At 30.0% G+C, this 10,083-nt stretch overlaps 1 pseudogene; it reads left to right on the forward strand.

The window, feature by feature from the left end:
• The first annotated feature begins 1,976 nt into the window (after positions 1–1,976).
• Positions 1,977–9,876, forward strand: LOC114397319 (annotated as a pseudogene).
• The last annotated feature ends 207 nt before the right edge of the window (positions 9,877–10,083 follow it).

Consider the following 10,083-nt stretch of genomic DNA (forward strand, 5'->3'; position numbering starts at 1 on the left):
TTTCAAATCTGCATAGTAATATTCTGTGGGCGTCTCTCATCCCTTTCCAATTAATTAACCCAAATATCCCTTTCTCTTTGCTTGTTCAACAGTGATTTATTAATTCCATCCGCCTAATTACAACAACTCAAAAGGCTGTGACTATTGACAAAGATATATATTAATTGGAACCTTTTGCATTGCATTACCTTGAATTTAAGACAGTGACCTCCGTTGTTGGCTAAATTGTGCAACTTTAGTAGCATCGTCTTGTAAGCTGCGAAGCCACACAATCTCTTTGCTTATTTTGTTTAGCAGTGCTTTCCCGTAAATAATTTCAAATTTGAAAAATATGGGTTAAGTAAAGTCATATCATTATATATGTTCTCTTGCGTCGTAGAAATGGCAATTAAGTTGATTATAAAGAGAACTGCGTTAAAGGACCCTTTGCTGGTTGCTGGAGTTGGCACATGTCATTAAAAGTAGGGAAAGCTAGGAGGAATCTGTCCTCTAAAACCCCCTAATGCAAAGGGATTTTCCGGAATGGACCTTTCGCTCCTCCATAAGTCTGCATGCAAGATGAAAATAAAAAGAATAAAAGTTGAAGATAAATTTTTAGATTAAAATACGGTGTAAAAGATATAGGTCTTATGTGTGATTCCACTTTTTTTTTTCTTATTTCTCTCATCCTTCTGTAAACCAAACACGGGTTATATCTATCTATGCAGGGAGAAACTTAATTTACTTTATTTTTTTCACAATTGAGAAAGATCGAGTAAAAAGTTAAGTATAATAAATATTGTTAAAAAAACATTTAATTTAAACAAATATTAAACTCTATTTAGTAATTATTATCGTTAAGAATTTATAAGGTTAACTAGAGAAGATTAAGGGTGGAAGGGAAGGAAGAGAGAGGAAAAAAGGTGGTGGTTTGAATCTTACACTAATATTTTAACAAAAATTTAGCAATGATAAAATAAATAAATAATTAGTGTCATTGCTCATTTTTAGTTACTGAAATCAAAATAATAATTATTGAAATAAAATATTAATTTTAATTAAAAAATATCACTGATAAATCTTTTGTCTTATATATACCTAAGTTTTGTTGTCAACATAATAATTGAGGACTAAAAAAATACACATTTTAATTTGAAGAAGTAAAAAAAGCATACCTTTAAATTTGAGGGACTATAAAATATATTTAAACTCTTTTTTTCCCTCTCATATAATAATATAACCGCTAGAGCAGAATTTGACCTTTACAAAATGAGGAAGGATTCAAGGAACATGATCAGAGAAATAAACAAAAAAAATTATAAACTAATCTATAGGAGATCGGCTTCTATAACATTCCTTAGCTGGAAAAAGAGAGTGAGCTATAGGGGCATGTTTTAATGGAATCGACGCAAAAATTGTGTTTAACAAGTCTCATCTCATAATTATAATCATGAGATAAAATTACGTAAATACGAAACTATCTGCGTTTTCACTTTGTGCAATTAATCTGCCCTAGCCTCTAGATAGACAATTCGCTTTGTGCAAGAGACCTTCGTCTACTAAATAGTAAGAGATATATACAGAGACACATCAATCTCTTCTTTTGTTTTTTTCTGCAAGTTATATATGCACGGATCCTCTACACCTTCACATTAATAATAGTAGCGACAAAGACAAAATGTTTTCTTCTAAACCACGTGAATATCCTAATCCAATACTAGAGCAAAATAAAAAGGATTAGACAGTTAGCCTTTTTTTTATATATATAATCAATTTCACAGTTACCTAATTGAGTTGGGACTTCACTTGTAAAAAGAACATTATAATTGTTCATTCATTAGTTAATTTTATAACTGTATAGATACAACACATACCATGCAAGCAGCAAATATCGTGAATGTATACGTATATAATTTTTGGTATCCATTTACAGAAGAAAAAAAAATGTCACAAAATCAAAAGAACAGATACCGTGGGGGAGATAGTAGAGGGAACCGATGCACGTGCTGTTGGCACGCTTGGTTCCACCTGGTCAGTGTCAGGTTCTAACGTGGCACGAGTCTTGTTCATTTATGTTTTTTTCGTACGGTTGAGATCTTCTCGCTTGTCCAATAGTCGACAACTCCAACAGGCTTGTTTGGTCCAATGACCATTTTACCCTTACTTCTATTCTCCATTTCTTCTGGATACACTTAAAAAAACTCCTTGGTGAAAAATGTGTTTTTTTTCATCTCTCAATATATTATGTTAGTTTTAGTTACTAAAAAAATGTAATGAGTTTTTAATCCTACTTTTATAAAAAAAATATGATTTTAATCCAAATTAAAAACACATGTGATTTAATTTTAGTAAAAGACTAAAATCACATCACTTTTTTATAAATATATTAAATTTTTATAAAGATTAAAACTAACATTTCAAAAATTTTGGAGGATAAAAAATATAGTTTTTTTAATTTTTTTTATACTCAAACCTTTTTTAGTTGTTCTAGAATTGAAGAAAGGTACGAGTCAACTCGTGTATCATGTTTTTAATGTCTTCATCTATTTTATTTATCCTTATGTATTGCTGATCTCAGATATTTAAATTTAAAAATCTATGGTATGGTGTCGTCTCCTATTTTTACTTATAAGTCATATTCCTATTATCTTTTGCTAAAATTACAATACATATACTCACTGTTAACTTGGCTTATGTTTCATAGTCGATCCCAAACTCAAGTTAAGAAGGAATTAAGTTGTGTTAGGCCATCAACAATCAATGTAAAATTCATTGTTAAACTCAGCATGGACTTGTTCAAGTAATTAAGGCTAAATAATCAATTTAATCTCTACAAGTGAAAAATGTCAATTTAGTCAGTATAAAAAATAAAAACATATCCTTTAAAGTGAAAATGTGTATCTATTTTTTTTATTATTATTTTATGTTTACTTTTTGAAAACTTGTAATGCACAACATGACTTTTTTTTAATTTAGTGTTTAAACTTAACTATTTTACTTATCTTTATCTCTAAAAACATATTTAAATTATTAATTAAATCTACATTACATGTAAATTATTATTATAATTATTATCATCTTTTCCTTGTCTTCTATTTCTTATCTTTTATGTTTTTTACCTTCCTCTCACCCATTTTGTTATTCATCTTTACTTTTACTTTTACTATTCACATATCAAGTTCATTTAAAATTTTAAAAATACTTAGACTCAAATGCAAGGCATAAGATATGCTTTTAAACCTCGAAAGAGCATAAAAATAAGCTTAAAAACTAGATTTCTACATAAGTTAGTACCATATAAGTTAACAACTTCATTTGGATATAATATGTAGTTTGGAAACTTGTAGAATCCTGTTAGGATATCTTAGATTAAACCACAAACTGTTGTTATATAAATATAATCACTCATAAATTAATTTCACATTTATATAATTAAATACATAGAAAATTAATTTCACATTTATATAATTAAATACATAGGAAGCAAATTTTTGAGTGGTAGAATATTACATACACACCATGCAAGTGTAGGATCCGTTATAGGATTTCCAAATTTTAAATTTATTTGAACAAAATGTAGTCATCCTATAAACACAATAAATAATACCATCCCATTGACCTTCGTATCTATGTTTGGTCAAAAGAATCAAAGTAATGGCAATGTACAAGAGCAGCTGAAGTTCGACATTAGGCCTTGGTGGCTTGGACTTAACGCACGTCTTCTTCAAGTCTATAATCATGAATGTTGTTCCTTTTTCTCCCACAAAATAGCATAGCAAGATCTTCAATTCTATTCATGTAGTCCCTAAACCACCATGCTGCCATACTTTCACATAGTTGATTTCAACAACAGTGTTTTAAGAGATTTAACGTCATGTTTGACAATATTCAGAGGATGCATATATAGGAGTAGAGGCCGAGGGTGGAAAGGATAAGTTAAGCTTGAAGGATAGTTTCTATTAATTATCCAAATCTAATTTGGAGGTGAAAATGAAATATATGTTGTCTGATATGAGGTCGATGTTGTTCACATACACTGAAGGAAACAGAAATTTAATAGGGCCGGGAGCGAAAAGGAAGGTCTCAAAGAACAAGGATGAGTGAAAAAATTGCGGAACTTGATCTGCCTTGAAAGTTTTTCTTCATCTACCATAATTAATGGATTTCAATGTTAACGAGGCCCCAACTGTAATTCCATGTTTGCCTGCATAAATTTCCACGAACATACATGAATATAGAAAGATTGTGAGAGGATATGGGCCCACCACGAAAGCAATGCATTTCTGGTGGTTGAGAAAATATTAACATAGCGAATGATGGTGCAAAAGCACAACTTTACTTTACATCTACTACTTCTCATCTCCCACTCGTGGCTAACTATGCAATATTCATCTCAGCCCATCATCATAAGAGTCGAAGCACACTAGAAAAATAATATCAAATTTTCAAAGGACGCTAATGATGCTACGCTGAATATAATGATAAGAATATCTTCAAAAATATTCAACGCAGGATTTGAGTTCTAGATTCCTAAACAATTTAAAGGAGCATCCAATGTAGTATATATGAATATGATGGAAAGTTTGCTTGTGAGAAAGAGAAACCCCACGGTTTGGATAGTGCACATTTTCTTTTCCCAAAATTTTTATTTCGGTCTATTTATAAAAAGACGAAATCATGCATTTCTTTCATTCATCGCTATTGTACGTGTTCTCTGCTCTTTCAATTAGTCAGAACGTGCTGAGAAAATATTTGATCGAGTGAACAAACGAATTGTAGAGTAGTAAAAATCGAAGGCATTTCTTCTTGGATTTCATAACATTCAACTTTCTGATTATCTCGTCTTCGTTTAAAGAGGAAAGTTATACATAGACTAACAGTGACATCTTCTTAATGTATGTTTGAGTTACCATTGAAAAATAATTATTTTGATAAAAGAATATAAATATAATTAAGAGTTTAATGATCATGCACCGTAAAATATTTTTATACTATCATTTAATTATAATTTATCATTAATATAATTTTTAAAATAATTATTATAAAAATTAATAAATTTATTATATATAATGGGTTACGATTAGATGACAGTGTAATTTATTTTAAAGTGTATAACTTTTTCTATAATTAAATGTATCAATAACTTTTATGTTCAAGATATATTTGGTGTAAAGTGTTTTTACAGTAATCTATTCATTTGAATAATCTAAAAAATCAAATTTTTTATAAAAAATTTACATAAAATGACACAAAGTTGTTTGTAATAATTAATTTTATATTTAACTTTGATAGTGAAAGTTAATTAAAAATAAGTTATTATTTTTAATTATAATTTTCAAAATTTGATTTATCATTAAAAAAAATTCTTTGCTCAAGTTATAACCTTGAATTATAATATAAATTACGTACTAAGCACATTTGAACAATAATTTTTAAGAGACATTTAAACAATAATTAATAATAACAAATATTTTATCAATCATGGGATTGAAATGGTGATCAAAAGAACACTAGTTTAATTAATAAAATTCATACCGACAGATATAGTGGAAGGTCACTTAACAGTAGGTTCAATTCAAAGTCAAAAATATAACTCGCTAGAAAACTAATATTAAAAGTAATGTTCAAGAATGATAATTGTTTGTAAGAAAAAAACAAAAGAAATAAGGCTAAAAATTCTTCTAACTACTGATCTCAATTTTCCAGAATAGTAAAAGATATGTGAAAGCTTAAATATATTATTATTATCAGACATGAGCTACTATCATACAATATAAAATAACGCACATCGATTTAATTTATACAACTTGACCATGTTAGTGATTTCCTCTTAAATTAAGAGTCCTGGATATCTCAAAGGTGGTGTGAGCCCAACTTGTCCTTCATCTTTTGATGAGAAAAAGGTTGTTCCTGTATTCCGTGGATATTATGTAATGTATGTACTGTTTCATTTGTCATCCAATTTTGTTGGTATGGAGCATGAGCCTCTAAGAAATTAAAGGGAGTGGAAGATACTAGGAAGTAAGAAAAATGCTTCGGAATGCTTCAATCCTTCGAAAAAGTTAGTGCATGGATGAAATTATAGACCAGAGTATCACGTTAAAGGTCTTACCCTATTGATACATTTCAACTTATTATTAACATAAGTTTTAAAATCATGTGGACGTTTGACTACATATTAGTATTGTTTTTGGAACATAATCATTTTAAAAATCTCTAAACAGTTATTATTCTCTTAAAAAAATAAATTAATCCAAACACATTATTATTTGCTAAATTATTCTTGAAGATATTTTACTTGCGTTTAGACGGATCATTAGGCAATAGGTGTGGAAAAGTCAGTTTTCTATACAGGCTGATATCCCATATCAATTCCCTAAGTTCAAATTCAGTATATGAAAGGCTTTGTAGTTCACCTACTACAAAAGGGTATTACATTTACACTTTGTTTGAAGGTGAAAAGGAATAAAAACCAAAGAAAATATAGTAGCAATAATAGTAGGGGGGGAAAAAGTGAACATAATATTTTTTTTTGGGTATACAGTGATCACAATAAGATTTAAATTTAACATTTTGTGTACATTATTTAAATTCTGGTCGCCATGAGACCAACCTTAGTAGGTTGAAGAGAAAATAACTATATATCTCACTATATTGTTAAGTATTAAGAAAAACAAAATAATAATTAAAAAGTTAGGTTCTCTACTTATTTAAATTGAGAAAAAAAAAATAATATAATTGCTTTAAGTAACATTTTAATTATTATAATATAATAATATAAAATCGAAGAAGGCCATATTTTTGTCATTACATGATTAATTCTCCCTTTTCCTCCGCACTCCTAGAAGAAAAAACATGCAAGTCCCACATGTAAGAATTTTACTTTTGCTGTTCTAAAAAGTATTATTTAAATATTATGCCTGTATAAGAGTTTGTGTTTAGCACACTGTTTTTACTTCCGCATGTTATTTTTTTTCCTGTGTCACTATTATGGGAGATATAAATTAATCATTAATATTTATTGATGATAAAAATTAGTATTACTACTATTTCAAACAAAGGAGTAGGTACCATTATGAAATTTATTTTCCTTAAAATAAAGTCAAATGAAATATAATTTTACAAATGTTATTAAAAAACAAGAATTTAAAAAAATAAAGCTTCTAGAGAAGTTAAGTAAAGAAATTTTTATTTGTAAAAAAAAGTTAAAATAAACCTGAATAAAATGTGACCTCAAAAATATATAAATAAGCCGCTTAAAGAGAGCTTAGTGAAAATTATTTTATAGTCTTTCACCAGCATGTATTATATATTATAGTTTTTATCGTATTAATATTTTAAAATATTTATTAACTTTATCAATCATTAAATTTTATTAAAAAATTTAATTAATCACTTTTATTAAGATTGGTTTGTAATTATTTTTTTATCCTTTAAGTTAAATCTGAAAGAAAATCGAATTTAGTTTCAGATGAAGATCAACCACATATTGGTGATTAATCTCAATATAACAATAACATGTAACTAGAATCTTAAAATAAAAATTAATCTCCGGCGAGAAGGGCATGGCGTGGTGGTTTTCGAGCAAGTGGGTGGCACCTGGGTGTACACTCCGGAGTTGGATTCGGAACCGCTAGGTTTGGACCCGAAGCGGAGCATAGTCCACTCGAGCCTCTACGCGTCGCTCCGAACCAATCTGCCTCGGGAGTGCATGGGTTTCCGAGATTACCCCTTCGCGAAGAGGGAGGGGAAAGGGAGAGATTCTCGAAGGTTCCCGAGCCACAGAGAGGTGTTGATATACTTTGCAGGATTTCGCTGCTGAATTTGAAATCGGTGAATTGGTGAGGTTTGGAACAGGTTGTGTTTGCTGTTCGTTCATCAAAATTCAGAAAGATTTAGATCAAGTATATAGGAACAAAAAAAAAAAGGATATAGACTTTTTTTTGTTCATATTTTTAAACATTGATTCTTTTGCTTACTTGAACAGGGGAACAATTCAACAATGTCTGAGCATCACCAAGGCGTAATACGTCATTGTACATGCGTCTTCGTATCTAACACAGGAAAAAGAATCGTCTAAATGGTGGGTTAAAAAAATCATTCCATTTTCCTTTTTAGCAGAAAAAATTTCGGGCAACCTGCAAAAGGACGTGAGAGCGGTGAAAGGGCAAACAGTGGAGGCAAATGCTTGTGCAGCAATCTAAGCATAAAATGTTCTTCTCGTTCTTCTTTACAGAGTCATGAATCAAACAGCGAGTGAAAAACTTCTCTTCCTTAAGAATGAGAAGCCAATTAGGAACTGAGTTGAACCCAACCTGAGCATATCAAGCAAACACTATAACCTTTTAAATAACTGAAAAATAATACTACTGGTAATAAAGACAAGAAAATACACAAGAAGAAAAAAAGGCTTTACCATGTTAGAAAAATGTTAAGGGTGAAGCTAGGTTGGTAGTTATTCTTTTGTACTGAAGTGAAGGATAATGAAATAACATGAGGAACTTTCCGCAATTTTAGACCATAGTGCAGTTCCGTGTTGAATGTAATTCCATTGCATGCAGCTCCATCTACTGGCGGCCTTCGCTGGACTTTGTGACCCAACGCCTCCCATTCACTCCAACACCATCAGTCAACACTTTGTTTTAGTAAAAAGTGAGACCGGATAATTGTTCTAATATATGGGTGGTTATTTTCAGAATTATCTCAACGGACTCTTTTTACAAATATCTCCATATTATTTCTTGGATTTATTGGCTATTGAATACTCAAATAATTTGTGAAAACTTTTGCTTAACATTGACTGATTTTTAAAAAAATTAAGTAAATTTTTTTTACAGAAAATTTTAAATAAAATCTTGTATTTTTATATTTTATTTTTTCTATTTTTATATATTTGCACCCATTTATTTCAGTTCTTATAATTTGCTCCCACTTAGGTCTATCACTTTATTCTGATACGCGTGCTATCTGAATGCTATCACAAAATTTCATTTGATTATTGTTTTTCTTATATTCTGTTCACATATGATTATTATTGATGATGAGGCACGTGTAGTTACGATAAGACTTTTTTGAACAAGTACAAATTTAGACCACGTAACACGTCACTTTTTTTTACTGAACTTTGTTCCCCATAAGAAGATATTATTACAAAATAATCTATGAGCATTGGAATATAACTTGTACCTTTTGTATGTGCAGCGTTATGAGCGACAGGAAGAAGAAAGAGATATCCTTGGTTTGAGATAAGGCTCTTCCTTGTTAAATTAAGCTTTCTCAAAATATCTCTCTGCGTTTTGTTTATGCTGGCATATCTTTATATACAATGGGTTACATTGTTACAGTACATAACTAACTTTTAGAGTGTTATTATAATTAACTAACAGTTTGTAACTAACTAACAGTCGTGCTAACTAACTAATGGCCATATGCATGCAATTTTACGTGAGATATCTTTCTTGTTCTCTCTGCTGGTGGTGCTATCATGCAGCCAATTTGAGATATTGCGGAAAGATTTAATCCTTTGTTCGGGAAGGATTGTGGTATTCTATTTTTATATGTGGATTCTTATATTCAGGTATTTTTTTTCATCTAATGTTCTTTATTTTTTTGTTGTACTTTTTATCATGGATATTTTTAATTTAAAATTGAATAATTTTTGTCAGGTGAACTTCATTTTTCAACTAATGGGTATGGAAAATTGGAGATTGCATGTGGATCAGAGTCCATCAATGGCAGATAAGAGGGTACAAATAGAATTTCATTCAAGGAAAAGTAAAGAAAAAAAGGAGTGAACTTTTGACTTTTTTGGAGTTTGAATCTAAACCTATAAATCCACAGGTCACAAATGTTGCTGGAGAGAGATGGAGAGGATCCGGTTCCCAGATTTTCCTGTGAGAGAGGACCAACTTCAACTTGCCTCTCTGTCCAAATTAAAACTATGAACTAAGCTCTCATCATCATCATCGACACAAGAGGGCATAAATCTTGTACTGATCGAGCTTGTTCAATCATGCATCATAAACATACTTCTAAGGAATTGCTTTCGAGACACCATTCGGATATTTAATTTATTTATGTTGGGTACAGCTGAATACAAATCTT

The sequence above is a fragment of the Glycine soja genome, chromosome 1, assembly GCF_004193775.1.
Source record: "Glycine soja cultivar W05 chromosome 1, ASM419377v2, whole genome shotgun sequence".
NCBI classification, from domain to species: domain Eukaryota; kingdom Viridiplantae; phylum Streptophyta; class Magnoliopsida; order Fabales; family Fabaceae; genus Glycine; species Glycine soja.